General features: G+C 46.4%; 1 protein-coding gene across 2 annotated transcripts in view; it reads right to left on the bottom strand.

Moving 5' to 3' along the window:
• Nucleotides 1-1215: 1215 nt before the first annotated feature.
• The window catches only part of LOC108587818 (uncharacterized), a 68812-nt gene continuing 61167 nt past the window's right edge, over nucleotides 1216-8860 (bottom strand). Inside the window, exon 6 of one of the 2 annotated variants that reach the window (XR_013524587.1) lies at nucleotides 1216-1899. The gene's annotated coding sequence lies outside the window, so the exon portion shown is untranslated. The remainder of the gene's footprint in view (nucleotides 1900-8860) is intronic. The other variant, XM_078344620.1, reaches the window with a different exon arrangement.

The raw sequence follows: 8860 nt of genomic DNA, 5'->3' as shown, positions 1-8860 counted from the left end.
AGATTGTGTAAGTTGGCCAGGTGAGGTGGCTCACGCCTGTAATCACAGCACTTTGGGAGGCTGAGGCGGGAGGGTAACCTGAGGTCAGGAGTTAGAGACCAGCCTGGCCAACATGGTGAAACCCTGTCTCTACTAAAAATACAAAAATTAGCCAGATGTGCTGGCACATGCCTGTAATCCCAGGTACTTGGGAGGCTGAGGCAGGAGAATTGCTTGAACCCGGAGGCAGAGGTTGCAGTGAGTTGAGATCATGCCACTGCACTCCAGCCTGGCCAACAGAGAAAGACTTAATCTCAAAAAAAAAAAAAAAAAAAAGAAAGAAAAGAAAAGGAAAGAAAAAAGATTATGTAACTCTACTGGGGTTATGCTTGGTCCTCAAAGTAAAGTGTGAGAGGGCTTGAGCTGGAATGACTTGAGATGGCTCTGTCCTGGTTGTAAACTGGTAATTGATGGCACTGGAGTTTATCTATCTATCTATCTATCTATCTATCTATCTATCTATCTATCTATCTATCTATCTGATATCTGTCTGTCATCTATCTATCCATCCTTCCATCCACCTATTCATCTGTATTTTATCTTTCTACCTCTCCCTTGCCACACACTTAAAAAAAAATCAAACATGTTGGGTACAGTGGCTCATGCCTGAAATCCCAGCACTTTAGGAGGTTGAGGCAGGAGAACTACTTAAGGCCAGCAGTTTGAAGCAGCCTGGGCACCATAGCGAGGCCCCCCTCTCTACAAAAAATTTTAAAAATAGCCAGGCATGGTGACATGCACCTATAACCTCATCTACTTGGGAGGCTAGGGTGGGAAGATTGCTTGAGGCCAGGAGTTCGAGACCAACCTGGCTAACATGGCGAAACCCCATCTCTACTAAAAAATGCAACAATTAGCTGCATGTGGTGGTGCATGCCTGTGATCCCAGCTACTTGGGTGGCTAAGGCAGAAGAATTGCTTGGATCCTGAAGGTGGAGGTTGAGGTTTGCCGAAACCACACCACTGCACTCTAGGCTGGGTGACAGAGAGAGACTGTTTAAAAAAAAAAAGTACTCTTGGTGATGCATCAATTTAAACATGGCCTTTGGTGGTTATGATAAAGAAAGGAGCTTGTCATGGTGGCTCATGCCTATAATCCCAGCACTTTGGGAGGCTGAGGCAGGAGGATTGCTTGAGCTCAGGAATTTGAAACCAGACTGGGCAATATAGCGAGACCTGTCTCTACAAAAAGTCAAAAAATTATCTGAGTGTGGTGGTATACACCTGTGGTCCCAGCTACTTGGGAGCCTGAGTTGGGATCTTGGGAGCCTGAGCTGGGATGATTATTTGAGCTGGGAGGTCGAGGCTGCAGCAAGCCATAATCACACCCACTGCAGCCTGGGTGTCAGAGTGAGACTCTATTTCAAAAAAAAAAAAAAAAAAAGAAAGAAAGAAAGAGAAGGAAGGAAACAAAAAGAAAGAAGGTCAGATTACATGAAATATATACCTCAGATAGGAAATTTCAGAAACAGGAAAATATGGTAAATGTTGATTTGGGGGTGAGGGGCTGAAAATACATGCCTAGAGCTGCAAACATGCAACACGATTAGCAGCAGTATCCCCAAAAGTGCAGTAGCTGGGACTTCGTGAAAGCAGTTATATTGGTTTTGTAGGGCTACAGTCAAAAGGTATGATGAACTTGGCAGCTTAAAACAACAGAAATGTATGGTCTCACAGTTCTGGAGGCCAGGAGATCAAGGTGTTTGCAGAGCCATTCCTCTTCTGACTCCTCCCTGGCCTTTTGCTTGCTTCCAGTGGTTTCTGCAGCAATCTTTGGTGTTCTCAGGCTTGCAGCTGCATAACTCCAGTCTCAGCCTCGGGACGCTCTCCCTGTGTGTCTCCTCCTTCAAGTGGCTGCCCCTTATAATAACACCAGTCATATCAGTTTAGGGATGCAACTAAGACCTCATATTAACTAATTATACTTGCAGTGACCGTATTTTTCAAATAAGGTCACATTTAGAGGTATTGGAAGTTAGGACTTCCATATATCTTTTTAAAATAAATTAAATTAAAAATAATTGGCCAGACATGGTAACACATGTCTATAGTCCAGCTACTCAGGAGGCTGAGGTGGAAGGGTCTTGATATGTTGCCCAGGCTGTTCTTAAACTCCTGGTTTCCAGTGATCCTCCTGCCTTGGCTTCTCTAGGTTCTGGGATTATAAACATGAACCACCACACCCCACATATCTTTTTTTTAAAATTGAGATGGAGTTTTCCTCCTGTTGCCCAGGCTGGAGTGCAATGGCATGATCTCAGCTCACTACAACCTCTGCCTCCCTGATTCATATGGTTCTCCTGCCTCAGCCTCTTGAGTAGCTGGGATTACAGGCATGTACCACCATGCCTGGCTAATTTTTTGTATTTTTTTAGTAGAGATGGGATTTCATTTTGTTGACCCAGCTGATCTCAAACTCTTGACCTCAAGATCCACCCACCTCGGCCTCCCAAAGTGCTGGGATTATAGGCACGAGTCACTGCACCTGGCCCCCACATATCTTTTTAATGGAAGTGGGGCAGCATACACAATTCAGTGCTCATAACAGTAGCTATCTGTTGTCTTCTGTTATTCCTGTTTATATTGATATCTCTGTTACTTTGTCTCTCCTTTCACACTGCTTCTTTCTTCACATCTCCTCTTTCTTTTTTTTTTTTGAGGCGGAGTTTCGCTCTTGTTACCCAGGCTGGAGTGCAATGGCGTGATCTTGGTTCACTGCAACCTCCGCCTCCTGGGTTCAGGCAATTCTCCTGCCTCAGCCTCCTGAGTAGCTGAGATTACAGGTGCCCACCACCACGCTGGGCTGATTTTTGGTACAGATGGGGTTTCACCATGTTGCCCAGGCTGGTTTCAAACTCTCAGCCTCAAGTGATCCACCTGCCTGCACCTCCCAAAGTGCTGGGATTACAGGTGTGAGCCACCACACGTGGTCATTAAGTATTAACTGATAAGGCCCTGGGGCCGTTGGCCAGCATCAGTTTGTGAGGGCAGAGTCAGAAAAGCCCAGGGTTAGAAGACTTCTGACACACACACATAATCACATCCTGATTCTAGAAAGTGGAGATCCTCTTTCTTTTTTTGAGACGGAGTCACATGTTGCCTAGGCTGGAGTGCAGTGGCGTGATCTTGGCTCACTGCAACCTCCACCTCCCAGGTTCAAGTGATTCTCCTGCTTCAGCCTCCCTAGTAGCTGGACTACAGGCACCCACCACTACACCCGGCTAATTTTTGTATTTTTAGTAAAGACAGAGTTTCATCATGTTGGCCAGCTGGTCTCGAACTCCTGACCTCAGGTGATCCACCTACATTGGCCTCCCAAAGTGCTGGGATTACAGGTGCGAGTCACCGCGCCTGGCTGTTACCTCCTCTTGCATGAATGTAACACAGACCCAAAATATCTTTTTATTTGCTATTTTGTGGAGTACAGTTTTATCTTAGGCTAAGAAGCCCATTGTGTTATTTTCCTTTTGTTGCTGTGACAAATTAGCATAAACTTAGTGGCTTAAAACAGCACAAGTTCATTGCCCTACAGCTCTGGAGGCTGCAATTCCAAAATGAGTCTGATAGGGGATAAAACTAAGGTGTTAGCCAGCTGTGGTGTCCTGTCTTAAAAAAAAAAAAGAAGAAGGAGAAAAACTATAACTGTGATTCCAAATAACTGAGTGACTTAGAGCAAGTTTTATTTAATCTCTGGGAACTTCAGCTGCCTCATCTACAAAAGTGAATGGTAGAGATATGTTTTGTGTTCTTCATGGATATTTTCATCTCATCCTCTCTCTCTTTTTCCATATCTTTCCTTCCTTCCTTCCTTCCTTCCTTCCTTCCTTCCTTCCTTCCTTCCTTCCTTCCTTCCTTCCTTCCTTCCTTCCTTCCTTCCTTCCATTACCTTCTATTTTTGAGTTGGAGTTTTGCTCTTATTGCCCAGGCTGTAGTGCAGTGGCGTAATCTCGGCTGACGGCAACCTCTGCCTCCCGGGTTCAAGTCTCAGCCTACCAAGTAGCTGGGATTACAGGTGTTCACTACCACCTGGCTAATTTTTGTACTTTTAGTAGAGACTGGGTTTCACCATGTTGGCCAGGCTGGTCTTGAACTCCTGACTTCAGGTGATCCACCCGCCTTGGCCTCCCAGAGTGCTGAGATTACAGGCATGAGCCACTGCGCCCAGCCCCATCTGTCGATTATTGAGAGGTACAGGTGAATAAATTGTTTGGCAGGAAGCTGTTTAGTGGAAGAGTTCAGATGTCGGAGAGGCCTGGCTTTGAATCATGATTCTGCTATTTTATCCTGTGCAACCTTGGGGAAAGTCCTGAACATATCTGAGCCTCACTTTACTCATCTGTAAAAGTGGAGACATTGGTAGTACCAGAAGAATTAAATGGAATGTTATATATATGAAGCACAGAGCCAGGACAGAGTAGCTACTTTAAAAATGATAGCAATTAGCATTATAATTATTAAAGGCTATTGCAGATTACTTTTTTCCCTTTCAGGGACTTGTTCTCGGGCAGAGCAATGTGGTTTCTTTCCTACTATCCTAAACTTCTCTCCATCAATTCCCTATTCCTCAGCACTTGTTCTGTTCCGGAAACTTGGCAGATAGTGTGTGCAGTTATTTTCAGAGGAATGAGTGGGTAAAATCGGCAGCATTTCCCCCGGAGTGTCTGTGCCCAGGGAGTATGAGTTTATGGTGCATCTGCTTTGTGTATAAAAGCCTTGTCCTCCCCCAGCACCACCCCGTTGCCTTGGAGGCAGAGCAAGCAGGGACCTGGCTACTGCCTGCACCCCTCATTCCCTGCCAGTCAGTGGAGTCTTTGCCGACCAGCTGCATAGTTGCTGGGGTGGTAAACAGCAACAATGGCGTTCCTTCCAGGTGCCTGGCTAGGCAGAGGAAAGCTGTCACTGCTGGAGGGCTAGCAGCTTTGGAACGACTTGGGAGCAGAGATCCCTCACCAGTCTGCAGCCCAGCTTGAGATGATGATGAAAATGATGATGGCTGAGCATGTTGGCTCATGCCTGTAATCTCAGCACTTTGGGAGGTTGAGGCAGGAGGCTCGCTTGAGCCCAAGATTTCAAGAACAGCCTGGGCAATGTAGTGAGACCCCCATCTCTACATAAAAGAAATAAAATTAGCCAGGTGCAGTGGTGCCCACCTGTGGTCCCAGCTACATGGGAGGCTGAGGTAGGAGGATTGCTTGAGCCCAGGAGGTCAAAGCTGCAGTGACCTGTGATTGTGCCACTGCATTTCAGCCTGGGCAACAGAGTGAGACCTGTGTCAAAAAAATAAAATAAATAGTCTGGATACGGTGGCTCACCCCTGTAATCCCAGCACTTTGGGAGGCTGATGTGGGCGGACTGCCTGAGGTCAGAAGTTCGAGACCAGCCTGGCCAACATGGTGAAACCCTGTCTCTACTAAAAATACAAAAAAAAAAAAAAATTAGCCGGGCATGATGGTGGACCCCTATAATCCCAGCTACTTGGGAGGCTGAGGCAGGAAAATCACATGAACCCAAAAGGCGGAGGTTGCAATAAGCCAAGATTGCACCACTGCATTCCAGCCTGGGTGACAAGAATGAGACTCCGTCTCAAAACAAATAAATAAGAGATAATGACAATAATTATAGCTAATAGAATGGTGGCATCTGCTCCTCTCACTGTCCTAGCTCAGAATGTCTGTGTATGGTCCTCTTTACCCGCCTATAAAGGGATGGGTGTCTTCCTCCCTGCCCTACTTGGTGTCCAGAGGTTGCCTTGGATCTTATGGTTGTCTGGGGCAGGATCGCATTGTTGTCAAGGGAGGTTATGTGCTCTTGGAGCAGCTGTACGATGGTGGGAATGAAGACCTTGACCATGGGGCAGAGCCTCTTCTTACCTCAATTGAGAAGGAGTGGTTGTCACCAGGAGAGCCTTTGGTGTGACCTGGGGCATGCCAGGTGTTCCTGTCTGCACTCTCTTGACCTCTCACCTGGTATTTCCTAGGCATTGGTCTCATTTGAGATCTATGTTTGGCTCAAGGACTCTGGTGTTGAATTTCCTTTCTCTCCACGCCAGCCTCTCCTTTCTACCTTAGCCCTTTCTCCCTCTACACCCCAGCCCTGCTAATGTCTTGTCTCTCATAGCAGCTTTTATGACAGGTCAAGAGGATCTTCACTGACCATTAACAACAAAGCTAATAGATTATTCACAATAGAAAGTTCTTTCCTCTTTTCTTTCCTTTTTTTTTCTTTTTTTTTTTTGAGATGGAGTTTCACTCTTGTTGCCCAGGCTGGAGTTCAATGGCATGATCTTGGCTCACCAACCTCCACCTCCCAGGTTCAAGCGATTCTCGTACCTAAGCCTCCCAATTAGCTGGTATTACAGGAATGTGCCACCATACCTGGCTAATTTTTTCTATTTTTAGTAGAGGTGGGTTTTCTCCATGTTGGTCAGGCTGGTCTTGAACTCCTGACCTCAGGTGATCTGCCCACCTTGGCCTCCCAAAGTTTTGGGATTACAGGTATAAGCCACCATGCCTGGCCAGTTCTTTCCTCATTTTTTAAGGGCAGGGAGGATTCTATCTTCAGAAAACACAGAACATCTAACCTCTACTTCCTGAACTCTAGAGCTAAATTTTTAACTAAAAAAGAAAAACAATCAGGCCGAATCATTACTTTACCTTGTTTATTATTTATTATTATTATTTTCAATCAGGGTCTCATTCTGCTACAGTGGTGTAAACATGGCTTACTGCAGCCTCAACCTCCCAGGTTCAGGTGATCCTCTCACCTCAGCCTCCCAGGTGGCTGGGACTACAGGCATGCACCATGACATTTGGCTAAGTTTTGTATTTTTTGTACAGACAGAGCCTCGCTGTTTTAACCAGGCTGTTCTCCAACTTTGGGGCTCAAGCAGTCCTCCAGCCTCAGCCTCCCAAAGTGCTGGGATTATGGATGTGAGCAGCTGAGCCTGACTTAACCTGTATTTGAATCTACTTGTTCATTTTGCAGGAGAAACAAACGGAAAGCTCAGAAGGGAAAGGACCTTCCTCAAGTTGGTACGTGGTTACTGAACAGCCACCTCAGAATCCGAACAGTGGCCACCAATGCTGAAGCCTGTTGGTTTAGCCATTGGACTATCCCCACTCTTTTGTGATTTTGGGCAAATCCCCCTCTCAGAGCCTCAGTTTACCCTACTGTTCTATGAAGATAAACGCTTCTCTTGCAGGGTGGCAGTTATAGTGATAGTTGTAGTAATAACAGATGATGGTGGTGGCCTGTGCTTACATATTCTTTTTTTTTTTTTTTTGAGATAGAGTTTCACTCTTGTTGCCAAGGCTGGATTGCAATGGTGCGATCTCGGCTCACCACAACCTCCGCCTCCCAGGTTCAAGTAATTCTGCCTCAGCCTCTTGAGTAGCTGGAATTACAGACTTGTGCCACCATGCCTGGCTAATTTTGTATTTTTAGTAGGGACAGGGTTTCTCCATTTTTGTCAGGCTGGTCTTGAACTCCTGACCTCAAAAGTGCTGTGATTACAGGTGAGGTATGAGCTACCGCTCCCGGCCAGTGTTTACATATTCCTGTATGTCCCCTTTGAAACGTCCTTTATGTGTTGACACACAGCCTCTGAATGAGCACACTGATGACAGGGATTGGGGAGGATGCATGGAATGCGGTTATAATGGTGCCTGACACACAGTGGGCTGTAAGTAGTGGGTCTTAATATTATTACTATTAGTAGGGACATGAAGTGATTGATGCTGGTCTTGGGTCTGAGAGGCCTCACAAAAGCCCTGCCCTCATCAACAGCAGCTCCCATGTTTTGGAAACTTTTTCTAGCATGTTCTCTCCACTTTGGCATTGCATTCTCTTGGCACCTTCCAAAAGATAGGCAGCCCCAGAAAGTTAGCAGGGAGAAATTATTTTTCTCTTTAAAAAATTCTCTTCAGGCCAGGTGCAATGGCTCGCACCTATAATATTATCACTTTGGGAGGCCAAGGCAGGTGGATCACAAGGTCAGGAGTTCAAGACCAGCCTGGCCAACATGGTGAAACCCTGTCCCTAGTAAACATACAAAATTAGCCAGGCATGGTGGCACATGCCTGTAATTCCAACTACTTGAGAGGCTGAGGCAGGAGATTTACTTGTATCTGGGAGGCGGAGGTTGTGGTGAGCTGAGACCGTGCCATTGCACTCCAGCCTAGGCAACAAGAGTGAAACTCTATCTCAAAAAAAAAAAAAGAATATGTAAGCACTGGCCACAACCATCATTCACTATGACTGCCACTTTGCAAGAGAAGTGTTTAACTTCATAGAACGGTAGGGTAAACTGAGGCTCTGAGAGGGGGATTTGCCCAAAATCGCAAATGAGGTGAGATAGTCCATTGGCTAAACCAACAGGCCACGCCACTGCACTCCAGCCTGGGCGACAGAACAAGACTCCGTCTCAAAATAAAAAAGAATTCTGCTCTTCGTTTGGCTTTCCTTTCATGTTGGGTAACAGAGTCTCTGAGGGCAGGATGAATCTGGGTGGGTCCAGTGGATGACTGGTTTCTGCAGTGAAGGACCCAGGTGCTTCTCAATGGAGGAACCAGGGCGAATGGCTCCCCAGGGAGAGAGGAAACAGCCTGTGTGGCACAGCTGCCTGCTCCAGGTCATGGTCATGACTCTGGCTCCTAGCAATGAGGAACTGAGCAACACATGCCTTCCCCTGGGAGCTACTGCAGCTTCCTGAAGCACCGGCTCCCTTCTGCAAGGGAGAGATCTGGCATTGGGAAGACAGTATCTCACTGGTTTCTGAGTGCCATCTGGCGCCCTGGGACCAGCTATAAAACTGAGTTCTTGT

The sequence above is a fragment of the Callithrix jacchus genome, chromosome 12 (genome assembly GCF_049354715.1).
Source record: "Callithrix jacchus isolate 240 chromosome 12, calJac240_pri, whole genome shotgun sequence".
NCBI lineage: Eukaryota > Metazoa > Chordata > Mammalia > Primates > Cebidae > Callithrix > Callithrix jacchus.
The sequence above is the reverse complement of the archived record's forward strand: the minus strand, read 5'-3'. Positions and strand labels throughout refer to the sequence as shown.